The sequence below is a fragment of the Sapajus apella genome, unplaced genomic scaffold, assembly GCF_009761245.1.
Source record: "Sapajus apella isolate SASKATOON/1434 unplaced genomic scaffold, GSC_monkey_1.0 scaffold8, whole genome shotgun sequence".
NCBI classification, from domain to species: Eukaryota; Metazoa; Chordata; class Mammalia; order Primates; family Cebidae; genus Sapajus; species Sapajus apella.
Window position 1 is genome coordinate 13,307,364 of NW_022436948.1, and position 15,881 is coordinate 13,323,244.

Here is a 15,881-nt window from a genome sequence, read left to right on the forward strand (position 1 = left end):
TTTTTTTTTTTTTTTTTTTTTTTTTTTTTTTTTTTTTTTTTGAGATGGAGTTTTGCTCTTCTTGCCCAGGCTGGAGTGCAATGTTGTGATCTCAACTCACTGCAACCTCAGCCTCCTGGGTTCAAGAGATTCTCCTGCCTCAGCCTCACAAGTAGCTGGGATTACAGGTGCCCCATGCCACCACCATGCCCAGCTAATTTTCTATATTTGTAGTAGAGACAGGGTTTCATCATGTTGGTCAGGCTGGTCTCAAACTCCCGACCACAGGTGATCCACCTGCCTAGGCCTCCCAAAGTGCTGGGATTACAGGTGTGAGCCACTGCGCCCAGCCATGTACTGTAAATCTTGAAGAACAAATTAACATAGAGCTTCCATCGGTACAATGCTGAATAACCCAACTCTAATCAAATTACACTCGCAGCCAGCCCTCTCAGCTCTGAGCACCTTGATATAAAGTATACAGCTCAGAGACCGGCACACAACCCTGTGGCTGCCCTCAGTCCACAAATGTCACTGCTGAGCCTAGAGGAAAAGAACATCCCCCCTCCCCACCCTTCCTCCCTCCTTTTCTCCCTACCCCCTCCCTTCCTCCCTCCCTCCATCCCTTCCCACCTTCCTTCCTAATAATTATGATCTAAAAAGTTGCTAGTATTTAGAAGAGGCCAAAAGAGCTGTGCATTCTTCCTCTCTTTCTTTTCTGAAGCCAGAGGCCTCCAACGAAGTCCAAGTTTCCCGAGGGCTGACGTAGCATGAGTCACGCTGAGCGCGGGGTATAAGAACATCAGTCACTGGCCCTACATCAGTGTGCTAAAGTCCCCTAATCGCTGGGGGCCAATTTCACAATCTTACTTCTGAGAAGAGAAAGGAATTCAATTGCTATGTCCTTGCCTTCCCTCCCACTCTCTTTTTTTTTCTTTCTTTTTTTTTAAATAACATGCCACCCTCCATTGGTTAATGCTTTAGATAAGAGACCACACCCTTGTAATCATAAATACTGAAAGGTGTTTTTACATGTTTAAGTCCTTTCCCAGAAAAAGATGTTCTTTTCTTTCGTGTCCGTGAATGCACTTAGAGAATTGGCAATGGCATTGGGAGCCATGAGTCAGGGGTCCTGAGGGTACAGGAAAGGCCCCATGACCCAGGGCCCAGGACTGGCACTGAACACCCAGGAGCATCAAGATCAAAGGGCGAAGTCAGGTCTGAGTTTAAGGCCTTCCTTTAGTCCCAGGCGTGGTACTAAGAAGGTGAACCTGGAGGCGAATCATGAAGAGAACTAGAGCCACCAGCCTGTTTCTTGGATATTTGAGGGGCTCCCAAGTTAGGGATGACCAAGGATAACTATGACCACGCTTAAGTGATGAGCTCAGATCCTAGTCCTGAAGCAAACCACAGAGAGAATGTGAACTGAGAGTCCAGACAAGGCAGAGGCAATATGTTTTCTTCATGAGCACACTGAGGAGTATATTTTCCAGCCCCTCCTGCCCCAATCTCTTTGCAGCACAGTGGGCCCGTGGAAAATTCTGGACAATGGAAAGAGGACAGAAGTGATGTCTGCTACTTGAAGGTCTGGCCCTTGAGACCCCTTGCGACCCTCCTCTCCCTCTTTCTGTCTGCTGTCACAAGTGGATGACAGAGGGGCAAGGACAGACTCTGAGGACCCAGAAGACAGGGAGACACAGATGGAAGAAGCCTGGTTCTGAACTTCCCCCGGACTTTGAATTCTTGTAGTTAACATTGCTTTCTGATAGTCATCCAATTATCTCCCATCTTGTCAATTTTTCTCACTTCTTTTCCCTTTCTGTATACCAATGCTGTGATTCGTCAAGCCCCGTAATTTCCCCCCCACATATTCACATGTATTGCAAGTGGATTTTTCTAGGTAGCTGCCCATGTGTATATTTATAGGTATGGATTCAGATTTCTGTGGCTGTCTTGGCATTTGTCTACACATGCCAATCCGGTATGGCTTTCCAACTCCAAACAAAAATCCAAAGTCCCATGCCACTGGGGCCCCTTCTATCCCATCCAACCTCATCCAGCCTCATCTCCTGCCATTCTCCTGCTTGACTTCAGCCACAGTGCTTTTCCGTTTCTCGAAAATGCTAAGCATACTCTGACCTCAGGACCTTTGCTTTGACCGTCTCTCAGCTGGAAGCAGTCTTCCTCCAAACATCTGCTTTCTCCCTTCTTCCCTTCATTCAGCGTCTTGTGCCAATGTGGCCTCATCAATCAGACCTTTCCGGGTTGCTCGGTAAGACAGCACGCCTCCTGCCCCACACCACTGACTCTGCTGTATTTTGCTACATAGAGATACATTGCCTATTTTTCCCCTTTGGGATGTAAGCAAGGACTTCGCTTTATTTATTGCTGTATCTTCAGTAGCTAGAGTTTGTCATATAGCAGTATGTCATCATCTAGGACAATGAAAAGTTCTTGAATGAATGACACATTGAAGCAGACTACCAGAGCAAGGGCAGATCAAAGGTGCACATGGGAGAGTAGATTCTGATTAATCTTCATTAGCAAGCAGCATAACCCAAGACTTATAGATTTCTCTATGTAATATGTTACACACACATCTACAGAGAGAGAGAGAGAGAGAGAGAGAGAAATCACATCAGTTGACTAATTTTTAAAAGTTACTCTAATGCCGGGTATGGTGACTCACACCTGTAATCCCAGCACTTTTGGAGGCTGAGGCAGGTGGATCACAAGGTCAGGAGCTCAAGACCAGCCTGGCTTGGTGAAACCCCATCTCTACTAAAAATACAAAAATTTGCCAGATGTGGTGGCACATGCCTGTAATCCCAGCTACTCAGGAGGCTGAGGCAGAGAATTGCTTAAACCAGAGAGGCGGAGGTTGCAGTGAGCCGAGATGGTGCCACTGCACTTTAGCCTGGGGGACCGAGGGAGACTCTCTGTCTGAAAAAGTATATACAATTAAATAAATAAAGTAAAAAGTTACTCTAAATGTGCTGTGTTGGTCTTGAATTACAATCTTTAGATTACACTACTGTTTTATTTCAAACAAGACTGGTAGAAACTTCTCCACTCCTTTTCAATGAAAGGCCTTAAATCCCATAAAAATGAACACCTTGTTCTTTGACCAAGTACCAACCTTAGAAAGTTACACAGCGAATGCCATCTGAATTAGATTAATTTAAAAGTAACTGGATCAATCCCCCTTTACCCCAAGCATCTAGATGGAACACTTTTCTTTTCTTTGGGATGCAGCGCAATTCCCAAACTGCAGAACCACTTGGCGATGAAGCCAGGTTCGCAGTGCATTTGATAACTTAATGCAACTTTTTACTAGCACTTAAAACTCAGATATGAAATCTATACTTGATCTTTTCTGCTTGGAATTGGCCAGGTGAGTGGCTCTGCCCCCACACGCAACAAAAGGCTCTCAGAAACACTCAGGGTCGCTAACCAATTGGGAGGACCAACAGAGCTGGACAAACAGACCTGAGGGTGGAAGGGCGCCGCCTCCCACCCCACCCACTTAGCCTTTCAACTCTGCCTGCTTTGAGGATGTGTAGGACGATCAAGGTAGGCATGACACCCACCTTAACTTCAAGGTAGAAATTAAGGCTTGAGGGCATTTATTTGGTGCCTTATTCAGTTAATTGGAAGATTAAATGGTAATTTCACTGCTCTTAATAATTAAACCTTTTTTTTTTCACTTCAGAGATGATAATGACATTTGGAGCGTCGTACTATAAACCTCAAAAATCTATTTTGAAGATGACTGGATTTAGGAGCAGGACAGGTTTGCTGTACACTTGACGGAACATGCTTTGTTCCCCAAGGCAGCAAAAAAAGCCAGAGCCTGGAAGTTTCTAAAACTTGAAGCAGATGTAAATGGCAAATCCAAAAACTCATACCTAGAGAATAGGTCAGGTGACCGGCTGTATCTATTGCGGCATCGCCATTGGCTCAGTGGAGGAATTTGGAGAGGTCACTCAGTTTCCCCTTCTTTGGTTTCACCTTAGGATAAGGGGAAGTCTCAGCATTTCTTCCTTTGCATTTCACAGAAACACAGGAGGCTGGATTGACAGTCAACAAATGTAAAGAAATACAGTGCCCACACGGTAATTATGCTGGCCTGGCCTCAAGCTTCATATTCATCCTTAATTGATTTCCTGGCACACTCGCCAGGGACCTGGCTAGCTTCACCGAATGGCCCTAGGGGCTTGCACTTTCTTCATTCTCCTGTGGACCTTTATTCACTTCCCTGCATCCTTCCTTTGCTGACAGTGGTCCTTTCTGACTGCCCCAGTCTTTTTTTTTTTTTTTTTTTTGAGATGGAGTCTTGCTTTGTTGCCCAGGCTGGAGTGCAGTGGTGTGATCTTGGCTTACTGCAACCTCCACCTCCTCGGTTCAAGCGATTCTCCTACCTCAGCCTCCTGAGTAGCTGGGATTACAGGCGTGTGTCACCATGCCTGGCTAATTTTTTTGTCTTTTAATAGAGATGGGGTTTTACCATGTTGGCCAGGCTGATCTTCAACTCCTGACCTCAAGTGATCTACCCGCCTCAGCCTCCCAAAGTGCTGGGATTACAGGCATGAGCCAGCAATCCTGGCCTCAATCTTATGCTTACTGTTCTTAATCTGTTGCCTCATTTTATAGCCACAGCTCAGGTGACAGCTGAGGGATTACATTGTCTGTCTGTGAGCCTCTAAGGCTTCTAATGTCTTCACCACCCCCCAGGAATCCTTTTTACTAGCTCTTGGTTGCTGGCCATCTCCCATATGCTTATGTTGAAAATCTGACCTCCAGTTCGTTGGTGCATCTACAATCAATCCTCACTACCTGCAGATTCTGTAACTGCAGATTCACCTATTTGTTAACATTTATTTATAACCCCCAAATCAATACTTGTGGGGCTTTCCTGGCTGTGCGCTGGGTGGTGAAGAAGTTGAATGGCTGATATATGGTCCCAGCAAAGATTCATTGAGGCAGCCTCTACCTTTTGGTTTCAGCTCTTACACCATAAATGAATGTCCTTTTCATGGTCTTTTGGTTGTTTTTTTTTTTGGCTTTTTTTTGAGGCAGAGTCTCACTCTGTCATCCAGGCAACCTCCGCTTCTCAGGTTCAAGTGATTCTCCTGCCTCAGCCTCCCTAGTAGCTAGGACTACAAGCATGTGCCACCACACCCAGCTAATTTTTGTTTTTTAGTAAAGATGGAGTTTCGCCATGTTGGTCAGGCTGGTCTCAAATGCCTGACCTCAAGTGATCCATCCACCTCGGCTTCCCGAAGTGCTGGGATTACAGGTGTGAGCCACCCCGCCAGGCCAGGGTTCTCTTAAATGTAATGGAAAGAGGAGAATTGGAATGGCAGAGAGAAAGAACTAGGACCCTGTGTGAATGAATCAAGTTGAGTTGGAGAGAAACTGTATTTATAGAAACGTGAAGGCTCTGAGTTTGCAGGCCAGGCAGGGTGGGGGTGAACAAAGCCATGGGAAGGAAAGCAAGGCCTCAAAAAACAGCTGCTCCTTCTTGATAGACACAGAGAGGAAACAGGAAAGACCGGGGGCCATGCGGTGTTATTTCTAGCCCTTGAATAGCTTGGCTCTTAGAATCTCAAGGCCTCCAGCTAGTGATCCGCAGATGCCATTAGAGGGCAGAAGTACTCGTTGCCCCCACATTCATCACTAAGACACTCCGTGTGGCCTGGCCTTAAAGACAAGTTAGTCAATTGCTTATCATATGTCACAAGATGAATGCTGGGAGAGAGGAAACGCAGGGTGTGTAGGGAGAGGGCAAAAACGTCATGCATTCAACCCACCCCAGGTGGGAAGTGACGCCAGGAGGGAACCAGGCGGAAATGACCCTCAAGTAGTAGGGACAGGTGTGCAAAGGCTCAGCAGGAGCTTCTCCAGGATCAGCAGGGCTCGATTGCAGGGTGCAAGGTTGTCACAGAGGCTGGATAAATAAGCAGTGCCTTGCTAAGAAGTCCAGATGTTCACCTAAAGGTACATGGGAGCTACTGCAGGCTGTGAGCAGGGGGATGATGCCATTGGCTTGCAGTGCAGAGAAACCCTGGGGTGGCCTGCATCTGATGGACTGGAGAGACCCTTGAAGAAATCAGGGTGCAGGTAGTCCTCAAGGGAAGACATGAGGAGGGTGTCCACGGAGAACACAGCAGTGGGGAAGGGTGTGAGATGGATGGGAATCAGGACGAATTCACAGGTGTTTGGCCTCTGCAGACACACAGGGCACCACGCCGAGAGGGCCCCAAGCTTGGCTTAATGCTCTGCCATTACTGTCTTAAGATTCCTCCTCATTTTATGTTTGAATCTATGTTTTGTTTTGTTTTGTTTTGAGAAAGAGTCTCATTCTGTTGCCCAAGCTGGAATGCAATGGCATCATCTTGGCTCACTGCAACCTCCACCTTTGGGTTCAAGAGATTCTCCTGCCTCAATCTCCCAAGTAGCTGGGACTACAGGCACCCACCACCACCCCCAGCTAATTTTTGTATTTTTAGTAGAGAGGGGGTTTCACCATATTGGCCAGGTTGGTCTTGAACTCCTGACTTCAAGTGATCTGCCCGCCTCAGCCTCCCAAAGTGCTGGGATTACAGGTGTGAGCCACTGCATGCAGTCTGAATCTATGGTTTTTGTTTTTTTGAGTTTTTTCTTTGTTTTTTTTTTGAGACGGAGTCTTGCTCTGACACAAGGCTGGAGTGCAGTGGCACAATCTCGGTTCACTGCAACCTCCACCTCCTGAGTTCAAGCAATTCTCCTGCCTCAGCCTCCCCAGCAGCTAGGACTACAGGCATGCACCATCACATTCAGCTCATCTTTTATATTTTCGTAGAGACGAGATTAATCTCTGTGTTGGTCAAGCTGGTCTTGAACTCCCGATCTCAGGTGATCCACCCGCCTCGGCCTCCCAAAGTGCTGGGATTACAGGCATAAGCCACCATGCCCAGCCTGAATCTATGTTTTATAAGTGAAATCCAATGGGGCAATAGAACACGTGCATGGGCAGATGAGACACCCACAATATGAGTTACCCCTGTCCCTTGCCACCAAACTCCCCATGGCGCACCTGCTGTGCCCTGCACGTAGAATCTTAGTGGATCTGCAGTGCACTGGAGCTCAGCAAGGCTCCAAGGGCACATAGGGAAAGCCTACTATGTCCACAACAGAGTCTGAGAGAGATGCTGACGGCGCCAAGAGGCCACACTTTCTCTTATTATAGAATCGGAATTGCAAAACCAAGGCAACGGCATTCTAAGAAACAGGAACAAACAAGGCACCCTCTCCCAGCCTTTTCTACTCATCTGATTCCCCGTAATAGCCAGCCACTTCCACTGGAAGTGATGACATGGGAGAGGCAAAGATAGCGGAGTCACAGTGATTTTTCCTTTCAATTCTTCCTTACATATCAGTAAGCCAGAGGTAGAGAGTGGCAGTAGATTGGGTAGATGTGAAAAAGTGAAATAAAAAGAGCTGAATTGCCAGGTGCGGTGGCTCATGCCCATAATCCCAGCATTTTGGGAGGCTGAGGCAGGTGGATCACGAGGTCAGGAGTTCGAGAACAGCCTGGCCAACATGGCAAAACCCCGTCTCTACTAAAAATACAAATATTAGCTGGGCATGGTGGCGGGTGCCTGTGTCCTAGCTACTCGGAGGCTGAGGCAGGAGAATCACTTGAACCCGGGAGGCAGAGGTTGCCGTAAGCTGAGATCTCGCCACTGCACTCCAGCCTGGGTGACAGAGCAAGACTTCGTCGAGGGGGGTAAAAACAAATAAACAAATAAATCAGCTGAGTTAGTTTCCTGCAACGTCCCACTGTTTCTGTGAGACAAAAAAAAAAACCCATATGCAAAATACAAATTATGTCATTTCTGTGATTCCACATTTGAGTCAAATGTTCCCATTTAAATCTGGCATGGCACTCTATAAAGCGGAACAGTATAATCCATGCTAGTAATTTAAAATGTTAATTTTTCTTTACTTAGAACGACATTAAATAACAAATAAAAGCATCATGATAAATTGAGACATAGAGACCACGGCAGAAAGAACACGATTTATATGTTTGTACTTCGGCAGTACTTTGCCTTGGATTTTTGAATAAGGGAGCCCATGTTTTCATTTTGCACCGGGCCTTGCAAATTCTGCAGCTGGTCCTGACTGTGAAGACCGGGGTTTAGCCATAGAATCAGCAGAGGTTGATCGTAGGGACTTGGGGTATGGGAAGAGAGAGGAGTTAGGCATGGCTGCAGGGTTTTAAGCCGGTGGTGCCGCTGGCTGGAAAATCTAAGAATTCCAGCATTGAAGGGCAGGCTTTGTGAATCTGTTGTGGATGGGTGGAGCCTGCAGGGCCCATGGGACACCCTGCCTTGGAGGAGGGTGAGCAGCAAGTCATTAGCACAGGACGTGGCTGAGGCTTGGGACGGGCTACTGAGGGAGGAACTCTGGGCAGGGATGCTGGGGAAGGCCGACACTTAGGAAATGGAACAACAGCCGGGAGCGGTGGCTCATGCCTGTAATCCCAGCTACTCAGGAGGCTGAGGCAGGAGGATCGCTTGAGGCCAGGAGTTCAAGATCAGCCTGCACAACATAGCGAGACCCCATTTCATTTGGGAGTGGTGGCTCACGCCTATAATTCCAACACTTTGGGAGGCCGAGGCGGGTGGATCACGAGGTCAGGTGTTCGAGACCAGCCTGACCAACATGGTGAAACCCCGTCTCTACTGAAAATACAAAAGTTAGCTGGGCGTAGTGGCGTGCACCTGTAATCCCAGCTACTCGGGTGGCTGAGGCAGGAGAATCTCTTGAAGCTGGGAGGCGGAGGTTGCAGTGAGCTGAGATCGCACCACTGTACTCCATTCTGGGCAACAGAGCGAGAATCCATCTCAAAAATAAATAAAATAAAATATTAATAAAAAGTAAAAATACAAAAAAGAGATGGGACAACAAAGAAGGCCTCATAAAGGAGATGGAGAGGAGAGGGACAGGAAGAAACGGGAGAGCTAAGGTGACAGCCAGGAGCAGGCATGACAGGCTCCCTAGAGTAGGGTTTTATTATCTCAAGTGACCGTGAGCGAACTGCTGAACCTCTCTGCGCTGCAGATATCATGGATACAATGAAGATAAAATGAAGACAATAACAACAGCACTTACGGGCGGGGTGGCTGTGGTGAAGATTAAATGAACAGTTTCTAGGGGAAGTGCTCAGAACGCGGCTGTATTAAATGCCTCAGGCTGCTATAACAAGGTACCACAAGCTGGGTGGCTTAGAACTACAGAAATGCATCCTCTCACACCTGCAGGCCAGAGGCTGAGATGAAGGCATTCTCAGGGCCACGCTCCCTCTGAAGATGCTAGGGAAGGATCTCCCTCCCAGCTTCTGCCAGTTCCTCAGCTGTGGCAGCACAAGCCCAGTCTTCACGTGGCCTTCTCCCTGTGTGCATCTGTGTCCAGAATTTCCCCTTTGTATATATGTAATTTTATTTATTTATTTATTTTGAGACAGAGTCCTGCTCTGTTGCCCAGGCTGGAGTGCAGTGATACAATCTTGGCTCACTGCAACCTCCGCCTCTTGGGTTCAAGCAATTCTCCTGTCTCAGCCTCCCGAGTTGCTGGGATTACAGGTGCCCACCATCACACCTGACTAATTTTTTTGTATTTTTAGTAGAGACAGAGTTTCCCCATGTTGGCCAGGCTTGTCTTGAACTCCTGACCTCAAGTGATCCACTCACCTCAGCCTCCCAAAGTGCTGGGATTATAGGTGTGAGCCACTGCGCCTGATCTATTTTATTTTATTTTTTAATACAGATGGGGGGGGTCTTACTATGTTGGCCAGGTTGGTCTTGAACTCCTGGCCTCAAGCAATCCTCCTGCCCCAGCCTCCCAAAGTGCTACGATTATAAACCACTGCACCTGGCCAATTTCCCCTTTCCATGAGGACACCCAATATACTGGATAAAGCCTACCCTATCAACCTCATTTTAACTTGGCTACCTTTGTAAAGACTGTCTCCAAATACAGTTACATTTTGAGGTACTGAGCATCAGGACTCCAAGTCTTTTGGTGCTGGGGGGTGGGGCATGCAATTCAACCCACAACAGTGCCCTGCTCTGTGAAATGTTCACCTTTATGAATATGACACCCTCCATGAGTTGTTTTCTTCAAAGGTATGAGGAAGAGACCAGGAAGGGGCAACCTGAGTGTGGGGAACCTAAATTTGTTGTGGCCACAATCTCCACAACAACAAGATGTTTCTCACACAGCACTTCTCAGCCCAGGTAAAGGTAAACATAAGAAGGAGAGGGAGTGACACATCCTGATAACGCGCCAAAGACAACCACAGGCAGAAATGCTGGTGGCAGCAAGGCAGACAGGGAGCACTGCTCATGGCTCTGCCTGCCCCACTTTTGCTCAGGGACCACCAGGAGGCCTGAGGTCCCAAGGGACAGAAATCACCACCACCACCACCTCTCAGCCCTGGCCAACATACGCACAGGAGGCAAACCAAGCTTTGATCATTTATTAAAACCAATAAGAGGTTTAATCTGTGGGTAAAAAGGCCTTGTTTGCCAGCAGCTCAGGGGATGCCTTCGAGCTGACACGTGCTGGTGCACTTGGAAGGGGGAAGCATCACCTGGGAGCTGGAGATAAGCAATAGATTAACAACCAGAGCTACCAGAAGCGTCAAACCAGGCATCACCTTAACAGAAATTATTCCTGGAGCTAATGTGGAAGTCATCAATCCCAAGAGAAAAGACAGGGCTGGGTGTGGTGGCTCATGCCTGTAATCTCAACATTTTGGAGGCTGAGGTGGGACGATCACTTAAAGCCAGGAGTTCAAGACCAGCCTGGGCAACGAAATGAGACCTCGTCTCTACAAAAAACACTAAAATAAATTAGCCAAGTGCGGTGGTGCATACCTTCCAGCCACTCAGGAGGCTGAGGCAGGAAGATCACTTAAGCCCAGGAGGTCAAGGCTACAGTGACCTATGATCTCATCACAGCACTCCAGCCTGGGCAACAGAGCAAAACTCTGTCTCTGAAAATAAGAGAAGACAGATGAAACACCTGCAAAGTGGGCCAAAACTTAGAAAAAGGGAATTGCTCTATTTTAGTTGAAGGATTGCGAAACAAAATTTTCAAGAGCAGCAATGAAAGACCTGCTTGCCACAGTCTTTCAGCAAAACCACAAGTGAGCAGACTCTGACTCTCCCACGCCCCTCTCGCTAACCCCAAGCCCTCTCCTTCCTCTTCATCCTAATTCCAGGAGTGACTTTGGTGGTACCTTCCCCGAAACTTCCCCCTTTGCCAAAGCTCCAGGTTCTAGAGCTTCCTTTCTTTCTTCTCTTCTGCTTTAAGGCCTGCTTACTCTGAGTTCAACACCCTTACAGCCTTGTTAGATAAATGGCTACATAAGATGATTGGTTATTCGGAGCGAGTATGGCTGATGATGGCTTCTGCAATATGATGCAATGAACCTGTGCCTACCTTCACCAAACGATCAGCAGTCACTTCGGTGTCATAGGGTAAACCATCAGCATGTCCCTCCTGATACGATGCACAGAGAAGAACACACCACTGCTGTGACAGTCCTGCCCCAAATGCATAAGAATATCACCACCAAGAAACATCAGCCAGACACAAACAAAGGGACATTCTACCAAATAACCATCTTGCGTTCTTCAAGAATGCCAATACCACGAAAGATAAAGAAAAACTGAGGAGCCGTTTCAGGCTAAAAGAGGCCCACAGAGACACAATTACTGAAAATAATGTATGATCTGGGATTATCTTTTGCTCCAATGTATGTTATTGGGTTAACTGGCAAAATCTGAATGCGGTCCATACATTAGAAAACTGTATTATAGCAGGCTTAGTGTCTTGATTTTGATCACTGCCTTGGTTATGTAAGAGAAAGTCCTTGTTCTTAAGGAATACACAGGAATATTTAGGAGTAAAGGATAACCTGTCAGCCACTTAGAAAATAATAAAGTAAATGGGATAAAATGGTAGCATTAGGGAATCTCAACATAGGGTATAAAGGATGTCTTTCTACTATTCTTGCAATGCTTCTGTCTGGAAACATAATAATAAATATTACATATTTAATAAGTAAATAAATGAAAAAGTGTTCAGTATTTCCCAGCAGGTGTCAAACTTGGCAATGCATTAAGATCACTCAGAAGCTCTGCATAAATATCAGTGCCCAGGCCCCAACCCAGAGATTCATATTCAGTTAGCTGGGGGTGAAACTCCAGACATCGGCACACATGAAACACACCCAAGGTCATTCTAGTGTGAACCCAGAATAATAAGCAGCCAGGTCAGCCCTTGGTGTCGTTGGGTGACACTAGAGTTCCAGGCTGGGGACTTTCTGAGGCCCCCACGTCTGCTTGTTTGAGATCTGATCTCGGGGGCAGCATGGTGACTGAAAACAGGAACACAGCTGTGAGTCCAGTCTTGGTCCTTCTGCTAATAAGATGGGAGACCTGGGTCAGATCTCTTGCCTGGGCCAAGCCTGGTTTTCTCAGCTGTGTAATAAGATTAACCCGGAAGTGCCTCAGAGACCAATGTGCATTCAAGGAAGAAGATGCCCAGGTCAGTAACTGATATGGTTTGGCTGTGTCCCCACCCAAATCTCCAGTTCTAGCTCGCATGATCACCACGTGTTGTGGCAGGGACTTAGTGGGAGGTAATTGAATCACAGGGCAGGTCTTTCTCCTGCTGTTCTTGTGACACTGAGTAAGTCTCACAAGATCTGATTTTTCTTTTTTTTTTTTTTTTGAGACCGAATCTCACTCTGTTGCCCAGGCTGGATCCAGTGCAGTGGTGTGATCTCAGCTCATGGCAACCTCCACCTCCTGGGTTCAAGCAATTTTCATGCCTCAGCCTCTCAAGCAGCTGAGACTACAGGCATGAGCCACCATGCCTGGCTAATTTTTGTATTTTTATTAGAGATGGGGTTTTACCATATTGACCAGGCTGCTCTTGAACTCCTGGCCTCAGGTGATCCACCGCCTTGGCCTCCCAAAGTGCTGGGATTACAGGTGTGAGTCACTGTGCCTGGCCTGATCTAATAGTTTTATAAAAGTGAGTTCCCCTGCTGCCATGTAAGAGGTAACTTTGCTCCTCCTCCACCTTCTACCTTCCACCATAATTGTGAGACCTCCCCAGCCATGTGGATCTGTGAGCCCATTAAACCTCTTTTTCTTTATAAATTATCCAGTCTCAGGTACGTCTTTATTAGCAGAGTGAGAATAAACTAATACAGTAACCCTTACATCCCCAGGCCTCAAAATGGAGTTGCCACAGGATGGCAGTCTGAAACTCTTGTGATGCCCAGCTGGCAAAAAGGAATTTGGATGAGTAGAGCTGGCCAACTTCTGGAATTGCCGGTGGGTCCTGTCATTGTGTGGGTGACTCCTTGCACCCCTGTCCCTTCACAGGACTGAATTCTGGTAGGGTTCTTAGAAAGGGGCTGGAGAAAGCAAGAGGACACCACTCTTCCTCCAAGCAGCAGGAAGGCAAGCTGGCGAAGCCAAGCTCCCAGGTGAACTGAGGCACCTCCACAGGTCCCTTTGTGAGGCGTGCTTGACCTGGGTTTTATGGAAAGAAAGTGCCCTCACCAAAAGGTGCTAAACAGGCCCTAGACTCCACCCAGATCACAGGTGCCAACCTCTGCCCTGCCCTAGACTCACCTAAAGCTGCACTGCCCAGAGTCATGGCCTCAGGTCACACGTGGCTACTGGGCACTTGAGATGTGGTCATTTCAATTGAGATATGCTATTAGTATAAAATATACACTAGATTTCCAAGTCTTCATAAGCAAAAAAAAAAAAAAGAAAAGAAAATATTTCATTAAGAATTTTTAAGTATTCATTAACGATGAAATAATAATATTTTGGATATATCAAAGTTTACTAGGAGAATTCACTTCACCCCTTTTACTTTTTCTAATGTGGCAACAAAATGATTTAATATTACATACGTGGGTTACCTTATATTTCTATTGGACAGCTCTATTCTAAAGTCTGCACATTGTCCTTTTGTGGCTTATTTCCCAGATAATTTCATTAAATTAAATTGAGGGGCCAGGTGCAGTGGCTCACATCTGTAATCCCAGCATTTTGGGAGGCCAAGGTGCGTGGATCACCTGAGGTCAGGAGTTCAAAACCAGACTGGCCAACATGGTGAAACTCTGTCCCCACTAGAAACACAAAAATTAGCCAGGTGTAGTGTCACATGCCTATAATCCCAGCTACTCAGGAAGCTGAAGCAGGAGAATCACTTGAACCTGGGAGGCGGAGGTTGCAGTGAGCTGAGATCGTGCCACTATACTCCAGCCCGGGCAACAAGAGCGAAACTCCGTCTCAAAATAAATAAATAAATAATAAAGTAAATAAAATAAAAAATCAAATTCAGGGCCAGGCATGGTGGCTCACACCTGTAATCCCCAGCATTTTCGGAGGCTGAGGCAGAAGGATCACCTGAGGTCAGGAGTTCAAGGCCAGCTGGCCAGCATGGTGAACCATATGTAGTCTCTACTAAAAACACAAAAATTAGCCAGGCATGGTGTGGGCACCTGAAAGCCCAGCTACTCTGGAGGCTGAGGCAAGAGGATCATTTGAACCCAGGAGGCAGAGGTCAGTGAGCCGAGATTGCACCCTAGCACTCCAGCCTGGGTGACAGAGTGAGACTCCATCTTAAAAAATAAATTAATTAAAAAAAATAAATTGAGGAACAATTGAGCATGCAAAATAGAATCAGCCCTGGGCCCTGGATACCCTGCAGTTAGAATTCCCCTGCAGTTCTAAGGCATCTGGAATTCCAACAAATACACATTTCCCTCAGGTCCACTAAAATGCAGATATTGTCAGATAATGCTCATTTCTCACAGCTTGCCTGAATAACAGTAATGATCATTATAGTAATTTACAGCCTAATACTCAACACTACCATTTTAACCCCAGCTGCGAGACTGAATCGCAAACGTGACATTCTTTGAAGTAAAGCTCTCAATTAATATACCAGACTGCACAAACTCTAATAACTTACCTTTCCACAGAAAGAGAATATGTGGGTAATGAAGACAAATGGTGCAGAGTAGACTCTCATCAAAGACCCTCTGGCAGTAATGAGTTGCATTCCAGAAGGTTCCAGAAGGTTCTGTGGAAAGCTGCAATTTGGGATTGGTTCTCAGGTGTCTGTCTGACTGCTTTCTAAGGATAAAGTCTCCTGGTTTGTGTTTTAGCTACACCCACAGGAGCAACAGACTAAGACATTCCTCCCGCACAGTAACAGACCCAGGCAGTGCAGAACCATGTGGGTTTTATCTGTTCTGTTGCCCACAGTCTGGTTTTATCTTAGACCCCACCTGATGCAATCCATGTGGTGTACTGGCACTCCACTTAAGTTTCCTGTTTGTAAAAAGCCACTTACATTTGGTGACTCCTCAGGGCTTTAGGGGAACTTTCTGGAAACCAGGAAGAAGGAAATAAAGGTTGTTTTGCTGAGGATGGGTGACATTGGCTGCAGGACCCAAATGAGTGGTTTGAACAGAAAGTCACCTCCACGCTGGACAGGTGCTTGGGCCCAGAAGCTTATCTATTCATACTTCAGAGGGATCCAGGAGTCAGACATGATGCTTCAGTTCTTTTTAAAAAAATATAGTACATAATCTTTATCAACAAGAGAAGATAGGGGCACGGAGGACAAACTGCACTCTACATAAGCATACATGTGACGAGAAAAATCACAGTCCGCTATTCAAGGTCTAAGGAAGAAAACAACTAGGAAATGAGCATCTTCAAAAACAAGTTTTTCCTGCTTTTTTTTTTTTTTCCATTTATTTATTTTTTTGCATTTTAGGTTTTTGGGTACATGTGAAGAACATG

At 46.5% G+C, this 15,881-nt stretch overlaps 1 protein-coding gene across 15 annotated transcripts in view; it reads right to left on the reverse strand.

The window, feature by feature from the left end:
• The window catches only part of EVA1C (eva-1 homolog C), a 107,845-nt gene that overhangs the window by 76,200 nt on the left and 15,764 nt on the right, over nucleotides 1-15,881 (reverse strand). Inside the window, exon 1 of one of the 15 annotated variants that reach the window (XM_032277032.1) lies at nucleotides 11,476-12,645. The exons of 13 other annotated variants lie outside the window; for them this stretch is intronic. The gene's annotated coding sequence lies outside the window, so the exon portion shown is untranslated. Of the gene's footprint in view, nucleotides 1-3,887; nucleotides 4,345-11,475; nucleotides 12,646-15,881 lie in introns of those variants that run through there. One more of the 15 variants, XM_032277034.1, reaches the window with a different exon arrangement.